At 43.5% G+C, this 13,377-nt stretch overlaps 1 protein-coding gene across 1 annotated transcript in view; it reads right to left on the reverse strand.

The window, feature by feature from the left end:
- Window positions 1-1,240: 1,240 nt before the first annotated feature.
- LOC134340300 (E3 ubiquitin-protein ligase MARCHF9-like) overlaps window positions 1,241-13,377 on the reverse strand; it is a 75,566-nt gene continuing 63,429 nt past the window's right edge. Inside the window, exons 6-7 of the transcript XR_010016517.1 lie at window positions 6,983-7,079; window positions 1,241-1,803 (exon numbers count right to left, since the gene is read on the reverse strand). The gene's annotated coding sequence lies outside the window, so the exon portion shown is untranslated. The remainder of the gene's footprint in view (window positions 1,804-6,982; window positions 7,080-13,377) is intronic.

Here is a 13,377-nt window from a genome sequence, read left to right on the forward strand (position 1 = left end):
AATAGGCCTCTCTGGCCATTCGAGTTGCACCGCCCAGCAACCCCTGGTTTAACCATAGCCTAATCGCGGGACAATTTACAATGACCAATTAACCAATCAACCAGTACATCTTTGGACTGTAGCGGGGTGTGGGGGGTGGTGGGGGTGCGGGGGAAGAGAACTGGAGCAGCCAGGAGGAAACCCATGTGGTCATGGAGAGAACGTACAAACTCCTAACAGGCAGTGCGGGAATTGAACCCAGTCACTACAAATCAGACACTATTGGGTTTTTTTTGATGAAAGACAGAAAGTCTTGGATTTCTACAGTGTCTTTCACTTCCTAGTATAAGAACTTTATGTCAAAGTCGAGTATATTGCACACGCACGAGTACATGTATGCACAGATGCAATGGAAAAAAGCTTTCTTGCAGCAGCATCGCAGACAGATAGCATCATATTTACAGGGAAAGCATAAATTAACTCAATTTTTACAGAAAAGAATACAATTAGAACAAAAAAAGTTCATTTTAGTGCAAAGTGTTGATAAACTAGTGATTGGCGTTCAGAATCAGGTTTATTATCACTGGGATGTGTCGTGAAATTTGTTAATTTAGCAGCAGCAGTTCAATGCAATACATAATATAGAAGAAAAAAAGTAATAATAAATAAATCATTACAGTATATATATATATTGAATAGATTAAAAATTGTGCAAAAAAACAGAAATAATATATATTTAAAAAGTGAGGTAGTGTTCACGGGTTCAATGTCCATTTAGGAATCGGATGGCAGAAGCTGTTCCTGAACCACTGAGTCTGTGCCTTCAGGCTTCTGCACCTCCTACTTAATGGTAACAATGAGAAAAGAGTATGTCCTGGGTGATGGAGGTCCTTAATAATGGACGCTGCCTTTCTGAGACACCACTCCTTGAAGATGTCCTGGGTACTTTGTAGGCTAGTACCCAAGATGGAGCTGACTAGATTTACAACCCTCTGCAGCTTCTTTCGGTCCTGTGCAGTAGCGCCAACCCCCCTCCCATTACCAGACAGTGATGCAGCCTATCAGAATGCTCTCCATGGTATATCTATAGAAGTTTTTTGTATTTGTTGACATACCAAATCTCTTCAAACTCCTAATGAAGTATAGTCACTGTCTTGCCTCCTTTATAACTGCATTGATATGTTGGGACCAGGTTTTAGGTCCTCAGAGATCTTGACACCCAGGAACTTGAAACTGCTCACTCTCTCCACTTTTGGTCCCTCTGTGAGGATTGGTATGTGTTCCTTCATCTTACCCTTCCCCCACCTTCTTGCTGAGGCAGGAGTTCAGTCTAGTCATGACCAACCTCTCAAAGCATTTCATCTCTGTAGTTGTGAGTGCTACCGGGCAATAGTCATGAAGGCAGCCCACATTATTCTTCTTAGGCGCTGGTATAATTGTTGCCTTGTTGAAACAAGTGGGAACTTCCACCCTTAGCAGTGAGAGGTTGAAAATGTCCTTGAATACTCCCGCCAGTTGGTTGGCACAGGTTTTCAAAACCTTACACGGTACTCCAGCGAAACCTTCTGCCTTGCGAGGGTTCACTCTCTTTAAAGACAGCCTAACATCGGCCTCTGAGACGGAGATCACAGGGTCATCAGGTACAGCAGGGACCTTCACAGCTGTGGTTGTGTTCTCCCTTTCAAAGCGTGCGTAGAAGGCGTTGAGTTCATCTGATAGTGAAGCATCGTTGCCATTCATCAGAATCAGAATCAGGTTTATTATCACCGGCATGTGATGTGAAATTTGTTAACTTAGCAGCAGCAGTTCAATGCAATACATAATCTAGCAGAGACAGAAAAAAAGTGATAATAAGTAAAACACAACATAATAAAAATAAACAAGTAAATTACACATATAGAATAGATTATTTAAAAATGTGCAAAAACAGAAATATTGTATATTAAAAAAGTGAGGTAGCATCCAAAGCTTCAAAGTCCATTTCAGAATCAGATGGCAGAGGGAAGAAGCTGTTCCTGAATCACTGAGTGTGTGCCTTCAGGCTTCTGTATCTCCTACCTGATGGTAACAGTGAGAAAAGGGCATGTCCTGGGTGCTGGGGGTCCTTAATAATGGACGCTGCCTTTCTGAGACACCGCTACCTGAAGATGTCCTGGGTACTTTGTAGGCTAGTACCCAAGATGGAGCCGACTAGATTTACAACCCTCTGCAGCTTCTTTCGGTCCTGTGCAGTAGCCCCTCCATACCAGACAGTGATGCAGCCTGTCAGAATGCTCTCCACGGTACAACTATAGAAGTTTTTGAGTGCCTATTGGGTTTTGCTTTGTAGGAAGTAATGTCTTGCAAGCACTGCCAGAATTGGCGTACATCCGATGTCGCCTCCAACTTCGTCCGAAATTGTCTCATTCTGGTTGGTTCAGGAACTGAATGGTTGAAGGGAAGTGCCTGTTCCTGAACCTGGTGGTATGGGTCTTCCGTACCTCCTGTCCATGGCACAGACGGTGGGGCATCTTTATTGATGGCTGTTGCCAGCTTGAGACAGTGCACCTTTTGTAGATACTGATGGTGAGAAGGGATGTGCCTGTAATGTATTGGGCAGAGTTCACTACTCTCTGCATCTTCTCATTAGTAATGGACATGGCAGTGAGCCTCCCGCTTGATCACATATACTAAAGTGTAGTGTCCACTGCCAGTGGTGTGAAGGAAAAGATGAAAGACTTGACACACACCAAGTGAGTAATTTTAACCTACCATATAAACACCTACGATCAATTATTCAGTGCTCTTTGAAATGTCATGAAACTTGTCAGGTGGTTCCCTGAGCAGACTGCCAAAGGCATTTTGTAGAATGTTTTTATCAAAGTGTTCAAGAAACCACCAAGATCTTGCTTGATTGGTTGTGAGAAAGGCCCTTCCCATCAGATCCTTTGTGTACGGTCAAAATAGCTCATTGCTTCACTGGGAGTGAGACCATTGCCCTGCTCCTCAGAGAATGTTTCCGTGCAGGAAGAGCTGGGAAGTGATGCAAGGATACTTACCAAGTTTGCTCCATGTAACACAGGACTCTGCTATATAGCTGTTCCCAGGGACACGCAATGTGACAAAAATCAAGAGATGAGGAAAACTATCAACTGCTAACAACACACACAAAATGCTGGAGGAACTCAGCAGGCCAGGCAGCATCTATGGAAAACATTCGACGTTTCGGGCTGAGACCCTTCATCAGGACTGGAGAAAAAAAAGGTGAGGCGTCAGATTAAGGTGGGGGAGGGGAGGAAGAAATACAAGGTGATAGGTAAAACTGGGAGGGGGTGGGGTGAAGTAACAAGCTGGGAAGTTGATGGGTGAAAGAGATAAAGGCTGGGAAAGGGGAATCTGATAGGAGAGGACAGCATGCCATGGAAGAAAGAAAAGGGGGAGGTGCACCAGAGGGAGGTGATGGCCAGGTAAGGAGTTAAGGTGAGAAAGGGTAATGGGAATGGGGAATGGTGAAGACGGGGGGCATTACTGGAAGTTTGAGAAATCAATGTTCATACCATCAGGTTGGAAGCTACCCAGACAGAATATAAGGCCTTTTCCTGAGAGTCTGGAGTGAAAAACCTCATCCTGTGAACCTGAGGATGAGGCTTTTCATTCCAGAGCAAATGAGATGTCCTCCTTCTTCAAAGAAAGAGGTTTCCCTTCCTCCACCATCAATGCTGCCCACATCTCTTCCATTTCACGCATAGGGATAGGGTTCCTCTTGTCCTCACCTACCACCAGCTTCCGCATCCAGCGCGTAATTCTCTGGAACTTCCGCCATCTCCAACAGGATCTCACTACCAAGCACATCTTTCCCTCCCCCTCTCCCCCACCTCCCCAACTTTCTGCTTTCTGGGGGGGGATTGCTCCCTATACGACTCCCTTGACCATTCATCGCTCCCCACCTATCTCCCTCCTGGCACTTATGCTTGCAAGTGGAACGAGTGCTACACCTGCCCCAACACCTCCTCCCTCATTACCATTCGGGGCCACAAATAGTCCTTCCAGGTGAAGCAACACTTCATCTGTGAGTCTGTTGGAGTCATGTACTGTGTCCGGTGCTCCCTGTGGCTTTCTGTATATCAGTGAGACCCGACGTAGATTGGGAGACCACTTCGCTGAGCACCTATGCTCTGTCCACCAGAAAAGGCAGGATCGCTCAATGGCCACTCATTTTAATTCCATTTCCCACTCCCATTCCGACATGTCAGTCTATGGCCTCCTCTATTCCACCCCTCCCCCTCTCCCGGTTTCACCTATCACCTTGTGTTTATTCCTCCCCTCCTCCCACCTTCTTACTCTGACTCCTTGTCTTTTTTTCTCCAGTCCTGCCGAAGGGTCTCAGCCTGAAACGTCGACTGTAGTCTTTTCCATAGATGCTGCCTGGCCTGCTGAGTTCCTTCAGCATCGTGTGTGAGTGTGTTGCTTTGGATTACCAGCATCTGCAGATTTTCTCTTGTTTGTGACTGTTAACAACAGTCATTCAGCAACATCTCATGTACCATGCACCGTTATTGTCATCACGTGACAGAGAGGGTGTGGTTGCACTGGAGGGTTCATGGAATGAGTTTACAAAAGTGAAGGCAGGACTAGAAGTTTGTGTGTATGAGGAAAGATTGGTTTGTTTTCCTTGTGCAGTGGAGGCTATCTAAATGGGGACTTAATTGAGTTGTATAAAATTATAAGGGGCTGAGATAAAGAAAGTAGGGAAGAAGTCTCCTTTACAAAGGGGGAGGAGTCAAAAATCAATGGGAGCAGAGATTAGTAAAAGGGATTTACAGAGGGTGGGAGGGATCTGGAACTCTGCCTGAAAGGGTGATGGAGGCCGAAACCCTAATCAGACTTCAAGTAAATATCGAAGTACAGTTTAAGGGCTGTGACCTGCAGGATAAATGTGCAGTGCAGGAAGGTAGGATTAGTCTGGGAAAGTTTTAATCAGCTGGAACAGACACATAGGCTGAATAGGCGTCTTCCACATCATCGTGCAGCTTTAAGACATGTGGGTATCCCGAAGAGCCTAAGGAGAGGACTGAATGGTATGGTAAGGCTGCACCTTTCATTGTAGGTTTCAACATACAACTTCGCTACTCTCAGCAACCCTCCTACACGGACGTTCTTACAGTTTAATTCCGTTCATTCCCAGTTTAATCAACAAATGGAGAAATGTAGCAAATTATTGGCATAGCAGGCCAATCTGCCCATCAGATTCAGCATTACCCATGTAAATAATTGGCAGCAACCCTTTATTCCCATCTCCCTCTCAGTATTTTAAAAAAACTGTTACGTCTTATTGAATTTCTTCCAGAATTTTGCTTGTTTCATTATTCTGGTTGCTGGAGACTCCAGGAAACCCCTGGAAAGTTAGTACCAAGACAGACAGTAAGATGAAAAGGGATGAGGGAGAGAAACTCAAATAGATCAAAATAGCTGAAGACCTCACCACTAATGGTGAATTTGGTGGATGGGGGAACGACTTAAGAGGAAAGAAATCATTACAGAGAACTTAATGTACCGTGTCAATCCAATAACTACCTCTGTAGGATTTCGAGGAAAATGATTCTTCTACCCTTTCTTTTGTATGATTAAGCTTTGCAGGATGACTAACTTATTGGAAACAATTAGAAAAATGGACTAACTTTGCCTAATTTTAATATACATTTGCTCTCTTGACAATCCCATTGTGCTTGTTAAATATGAGCAGCTATTATTTTTGCTCCCTTCAGTCTTATTCAATCTTAATTTCCCCAGTTCAGTTGGACAAATGTCATTCTATTAAAACAACTCCAATTTAATTCAAGGCAAGCGCCAGACCATATCACTTTGAGAACCTGCTCATACATACTTAATAATACATTTGTATGCACCGAATAGCTGTAGTTAACAGTAGGAATAGTTAGATTATATTTTACTGACACATGATCCATGCATTTATTTGTTTTCTCTGTGAACTCCTGAGGTCTGGATGGAAATAACTGTCAGTGAACTTGCAGGATTCTTGACAAATTTCTGCTGTTTTAGTAACCTTTTAAACTGGGCTAGAATCACTATCTGACCAGTGCAAAGAAGAATAGACCATAAGACATAGGAGCAGAATTAGGCCATTTGGCCCATCGAGTCTGCTCCACCATTCCATCATACCTAATTAATTATCCCTCTCAATCCTATTCTCCTGCCTTCTCCCCGTAACCTTTGACGTCCTGAATAATCAAAAACCTATCAACCTCCGCTTTGAATATACCCAATGATTTGACCTCCGCAGACATCTGTGGCAATGAATTTCACAGATACACCATCATCAGGCCAAAGAAATCCCTCTAGCTAAATAAATTCCTCCTTATCTCTGTTCTAAATGAATGTCCCTTTATTTTGAGGCTGTGCCCTCTGGTCCTAGACTCCCACACTATAGGAAAGATCCACTCTATGTAGGCCTTTCAATATTCAATAGGTTTCAATGAGACTCCCCCTCATTCTTCTAAACTCCAGTGAGTACAGGCCCAGAGCCATCAAACACTCCTCATACATTAACCCTTTCTTTCCCGGGATCACTCTTATGAGCCTCCTCTGGATCCTCTCCGATGCCAACATATTCTTTCTCAGATAAGAGGCCCAAAACTACTCACAATGTTCCAAATGCAGTCTGACCAATGCCTTATCAAGGCCTCAGCGTTATAGTGTATGGATGGCTTTATTGCTGAGCCCTGAATATCACTAAGGGTGACTAACTGCAGATTTGCTTTGGGCAGCCAGATACGAATGGCAGAGGAGCCTCAAACCTGAAAGAATTCCCCCATTTTTCTGCAAGGGCATCTACCCTGTCAAGTTCTCTCTGAGCCATTGGACCAAAATACTGCAGACATTGGAAACCTGGAACAAAATGCTGGAAGCGTTCAACAGATTAAGCAGCATCTATGGGGGGGGGGGGGGTACAAAGTTAAGGATCCTGCATCAGAATTGGAAAAAAATGAGAAAACAAGTGTTTTACCTTGCAGAGAGAGGGAGGAAGGAGAGAACAGAAGGAATGTTCATGATAGAGTACAGACCAAAGCCATCAAGGTAACAATTATTTTAAGAGCTGGCACCTGGGGACAGAAATAGAAAAGTAAACAGATTTACAGAGTGGCTTAGCTACAACTGTGGAAAGAGAAAAATGAATAGAAAGGTAACATGATAAGCCCAAGAAAATTGTTACATTGATCTATTATTCTAACATGTAGTGTAAGAGTGAAAAACCTTGTTTTGCATGCTATCCATACAGACCATTTCAAAAGATCAGAACATTGAGGTAGTACAAGGGAAAACAATAACAAAATGCAGAATAAAGTGTAATAGTTACAGAGAAAGTGCAGAGCAGGTAGACAATAGGACCGTAAGATATAGGAGCAAAATTAGGCTATTTGGCCCATCGAGTCTGCTCCGTCATTCCATCATGGCAATAAGGGGCAAGAGCCACGATGAGGCAGATTGTGAGGTCAAAGTTCATTTTATCGTATTAGGGGACTATCTCACAGTCTTACAACAGTGGGATAGAAGCTGTCTTTGGGTCTGGTGGAACAAGATAAAGTGCTGTTCCTCAAACCTATGTGGAGTATCGTTGAAGCTATGTGTAGGATGCCAAAGACAGAGGTCAGAATGGGAGTAGGGTGAAGAATTGAAGTGATAAGCAACTGGAAACTCAGGGTTGCCCTGACAGACTGAACTGAGGAGCTCTGCAAGTGGTTTCACTAAAGTAGCAAAGATTAAAAAAATGAAAACCAAATGTAATACACCAAAGCTCATTCACAGTTTTATCACCACTATCTTACTGGCATCCCTAATTGGTTTTGATCTCATTGTCTCGGACTGTAAACAGGGAAGCAGGCTGACTGCCATTGAGTAGGCCCAAGCTCTCACAGAAGGTGGTGAATCTTTGGAACTCTCTGTCTCTGTCATAGTGGAAGCTGGATCATCAAAAGTTTTTAAAGTGGAGATGGATAACTATTTGATAGATCAAGGAACAGAGGGGTGTTAACAATGGCACAGAAGAGGAGTTGAATTTTTTGAATTGGATTGACTTCATTTCTTACATCCTTCACATACATGAGGAGTAAAAATCTTTATGTTAAGTCTCCATCTAAATGTGCAATGTGCAATCATAGTAATTTATAATAATTTATAATAAATAGAACAATCAATGTAATATACCGAAATCAGCGTGAGTTCATCGGTCTGATGGTCTGGTGGAAGAAGCTGTCCCGGAGCCTGTTGGTCCTGGCTTTTATGCTGCGGTACCGTTTCCCAGATGGTAGCAGCTGGAATAGTTTGTGCTTGGGGTGACTCAGGTCCCCAGTGATCCCATGGGCCCTTTTTACACACCTGTCCTTGTAAATGTCCTGAATCATAGGAAGTTCACAACTACAGATGCGCTGGGCTGTCTGCACCACTCTCTGCAAAGTCCTGTGAATAAGGGAGGTACAATTCTCATATAAGGCAGTGATGCAGCTAGTCAGAATACTCTCAATTGTGCCCCTATAGAAAGTTCTTAGGATTTGGGGGCCCATACCAAACTTCTTCAACCATCTGAGGTGAAAGAGGTGCTGTTGTCCTTTATCACCATACAGCTGGTGTGTACAGACCACATGAGGTCCTCAGTGATGTGGATGCCGAGGAACTTGAAGCTGTTAACCCTCTCAACCCCAGATCCATTGATGTCAATAGGGGTTAACCCGTCTCCATCCCTCCTGTAATCCACAACCAGCTCCTTTGTTTTTGCGACATTGAGGGAGAGGTTGTTTTCTTGACACCACTGTGTCAGACAGATGATTTCTTCCCTGTAGGCCACCTTGTTATTGTTTGAGATAAGGCCAATCAATGTAGTGTCGTCGGCAAATTTAAATAGCAGATTGGAGCTGTGGGTGGCAACACAGTCATGGGTATACAGGGAGTAAAGGAGGGGGCTTAGTAGGCAGCCCTGAGGGGCTCCTGTACTGAGAGTCAGAGGGGTGGAGGTGAGGGAGCCCAGCTTGAAGGGCATGATTGCCTACTCCTGCTACTGTTATCTTGTATTCTTCTGTGGTCAGTAATAATAGGTAACTGTAAAACAAATATTTAATAAGTCATACATAAAATAACAACATCTTTAATTCCAATGGCAAACATAAAGGAACAGCTTGTGGAAGCATCCAAGGAACTGTGGTATTTTGCCACCAGAAGGTTGGTAAGAATGTGAGAAATCCCTGTAAAGAGAAAAGAATGTAGATTATTCAAGCATCAGGAACCAATAAGCCTCAGCATTTTACTCGCTCCTGAGCTATGTGTGTCACTGGCGGGGTTGGCATTTACCTCCCATCCTCTATTTTGTATTGAATGACTGGCTGGGGCATTTCATGGGGCAGTTAAGAGTCAAATCATATCCGGAGAGTCTGATGTCCCACATAAGCCAGATCAGAGGAGGCAAATTTCCTTCTGCAAAGGACTTTAGTGAACCAACAAATTCATGGTCAGTATTACGAAGACTAGCTTTTAATTTCAAGTTAATTTCACTAACTGCATTTAAATTCCCCAGCTACTATGGTTGAATTTGAGCTCAAGTCTCTGGATCAATAGTAGTTATAAATGTGTGGCATTGCAGTATGAATTCCAATAACACCTGTAAATATTCAAGAATGAAAGTGGAACTTGGCTTTTTAGGCATCATTAATTAGGCCTCTGGAGATTTGTTAAGGTCTCCTGCCAGTGGTTGGATGTTTTATTTGCTCTATGGCCATACAACGGGGTAAAGAAGAGAAAAATGCAACAAAGATAAGCTCGAAACAGCATTCACCCTGAACTGGATTGGCACAGTTATAAAGGAGGAATAGTCTCTCTAAAGTCATTATAAGACAATGGGAAAGAGATCTGCTAATCCATCAACCAATCTCTGACTCGAGGACAGAATAGGAAACGAGCTCAACTGATGATTACTTTTATAATATGTGCCCTGAAAATGTTCTCAATAACTTCTCCAAGATAAAAGGACCTGCCGTTCCACAAGGAGCAGAACAAGGAAGTTTCTGTGATAGGGTGAAATAATGGACATGTCCAGCAGACGAGAATATAAAAATTAAAGAAAAAGAAGAGGGGAATGTTTGGAAGAAATGGCCTGTCCCAATACAAACAGAAAGAAAGAACAAGTTTTCTGAAGTTGGAGAATTCAGTATTGAGTCCTGCAGGCTACAACATGCCCAGGCAAAAGATGAAGTGTGTTCAAATTATTACCTCTGCTTGCAACAGTCCATGTGCAATATGACATCACCTCCATCCACACAATAGCCTTTTCAATGTTTGTGGAAACTTTAAACTGAATGTTTTCTGAGTTTTGTGCTTCTTCCCTGTGCTCCATCCAGGGATCAAAATGTCTGTCCTGTGTTTCTGAGCAAATTCTTGAAGCTCCCTCCCTGCTCAGGTGGAGGTTTTGGAGAGGGGGCAGAAGAAATTTACTAGGATGCTGCCTGGATTAGAGATTGTGAGCCATAAGGAGAGGTTACACAAACTTGTGTTGTTTTCTCTGGATGCTGAGAGGAGTCCTGATAGAGGTTTACAAGGTTATGAGAGGCTTTGGTAGCTTTTCTTTTTCACAGGGTAGAAATGTTTAGTACTAGGGGGCATGCATATAAGGTGAGAGGAGGTAAGTTCAAAGGAGATGTGTGGAGCAAGTTATTTACACAGAGAGTGGTGGGTGTCTGGAATGTACTGCCAGGGGTGGTGGTGGAGGCAAATACGATAGAGATATTTAACAGGCTCGAAGACACGCATGTGGATATGCAGGGAGTAGAGGGGGAGGGACATTGTGTAGCCAAAAGGAATGGTTAAATTAAGCATTTAATTGCTAATTTAATTAGTTTGGCAGAACATCATACGCTGAAATGCTTATTCCTGTGCTGTACTGCCTGTGTTCTATCAAAATCTTCCGGTCAAGAAGGCGCCAGCACACAATGCTCCCTTGGTCGACATCTTCCAGATAGCTCACAAAAATAACTTTTTTTTTACTTCTTTACATCTGTTTTATCTCCTTAAATGCTTTTCCTGGAACTGTTAGAGTCTGCGATTTACAGTTTGGAGATCGTTTGAATGATCCAGTGCTCTGCTGGCTCCGTGAAGATTCCGGGAAGTGAGGATGTACTCGGATGCGAAGAAACTTCGAGACTGGGCGTGAAGCGATGTTTGACTCCATTTCGCCATTTAAAGCGTTCATTAATCGCCAATTAAAGCAACGAGGAAGATTGAGACATCAACGCAAATGCGTAAGGCGAGCAAGAGTTTCAGCGCCGACTGCCTGCCTTTTGAGCAAGTGACTCGACTCCTGATACCCAAAATTTTTTCCAGCACCATCCTTTCGGGAGTGTGGTGGAACTCTCTCCACTGAATGCTGAAGATGCTTGATACCATCCAGGATAAAGCAACACACTTGAAAGATAGTTTGTCAAGTAGCCACTCCCTCAACACCAGTAACTGTGGCTGTGATGTATTGTATATCATATACAAAATGTACTGCAGTTTCTCACTGAGGTACTTTCACAGTACCTCCCAAACCTGCAATCCCTATCACCAAGAAGGACAAGAGCAGCTGGCATGTGGGAACCCCAGCCCTAGAGTTTCTCCTCCAAGTCACATGGCATTCTGATTTGTAAATGCATTACTGTTCACTCATTGTCACCGGGTCTAAATCCTGGAATTGCCTGCCTAGCAGCACCATGGGAGCACTTTCACTGAAAATTGCAGGAATTCAGGACAGCAGTTTACCATCACTTTCTCAAGGGCAATTAAGGATGGGCTATAAATACTGGTCTGCCCGTGACACTCACATCCCATAAATGAGTATGAAGAGATAAATCTGCCTGTTGGCTGTCACTGAAAAGGAATTCATTGTATACAAAGTGCTCAGGATGTCTTGAGACCTGCAAAAAGGAGGCTACATACACATTCTTTCTTTTTGATTGCAGAGTGATAATGGCTTTTAAACAAAACACATTTTCAGAGTTTTCTTTGGAAAACAATTAGCTGGAGGTTCCTACCGCGAATCTTTATCTAAATTAATTGGATGCTGCTCCATTAATACTTAAGTATAATTATTAATGGAAGCAGCACTTAAAAATAAACTCTGCAACAGCTGGAGTTGAATGTGGTCCCTCAGGCTTTCTACTAAACACACTAGGCTTTCAGTGCAATTCTGTTTAGTGTTGGGTATCAGGAGATTATAAAGAAAGGCTTGTATTCATACAGCACCTTTCATAATACACCAGTGTTTCACAACTAATGAATTACCTTTCTAAAGTGCAGGATTAATGTAGGAAATGTGGCAGGCAATTTGTGTGTGGGGCGGTGTCAGAATCAGGCTTATTATCATTGATTGAGATGACATGAAATTTGTTGTTTTGCAGCTGTGGTAGAGTGCAAACATAAAATTTACTAGAATTATGAAGTAGAGCAAAAAGGGAATAACTAGAGAGTGTTCTTGCGTTCATGGACCATTCAGAAATCTGATGGTGGGTAGAATCTGTTCCTAATACATTGGGGTGGGTCTTCAGGTACCTCCTTCCCAATGGTAGTAATGAGAAGAGGGCATGTCCCAGGTAATGAGCACCCTTAGTGCTGGATGCTGCCTTCTTGAAGATGTCCTCAGTGCCGAGGTAGGTTGTGCCCATGATGGTGCTGGTTGAGAGCTGCAACTTCTTGCTGTGCAGTGGCCCCTCCATAACCAGACGGTGATACTGTATAAACCAGTCAGAATGCTCTCCCTCGTACATCTGTGGAAATTTGCAAGAGTCTTTCGTGATGTTCCAAATGCCCTCTAACTCGTAATGGGCACGGAATATAATCCTTATAATGAACGGATGTTGAGAAAGAGATCTGTGCTGGCCACAGGGATAACTCCCCCTGCTCTTCTTCAAGGGTCACAGTGGGATCCTTTGCATCTGCCCAAGAGGGCAGATCGGGTCATGATATAATGTCTCATCTGAAAAATGGCTCCTCAACAGTGTAGCACTTCTGTCTGTGAGTGCAGCCCCTCCAAGATGCAGCGCTCCCTCAGTATAGCTCCTCAAACAGTGAAAGCTACCTCAGCACAGCCCGTCTGCCAATGCAGCAGTCCCTCAACGCTGCGCTAAGTGACAGCCTAGCTTTTCAGCTTCACGCCTCCGGAGCAGTATTCGAATCCACAACTGTCTCATTTGGAGGTGAGGTACCCACTGAGCTACAATCGCCAGTCCTGTTATTGGAGAACCCATGTGGTTTGTTTCAATGAGAGCTGGGAGACATATTAGTTACTATGAGCAGCAAATGAGAGACAAAAGAATGAAAGCCTTCCATTGACTGGAATAGGAGTCCCTGATCCCCGGAATGAAGATCTCCCTGGAATGCAAT

This window comes from Mobula hypostoma, chromosome X1 (assembly GCF_963921235.1).
Source record: "Mobula hypostoma chromosome X1, sMobHyp1.1, whole genome shotgun sequence".
NCBI classification, from domain to species: domain Eukaryota; kingdom Metazoa; phylum Chordata; class Chondrichthyes; order Myliobatiformes; family Myliobatidae; genus Mobula; species Mobula hypostoma.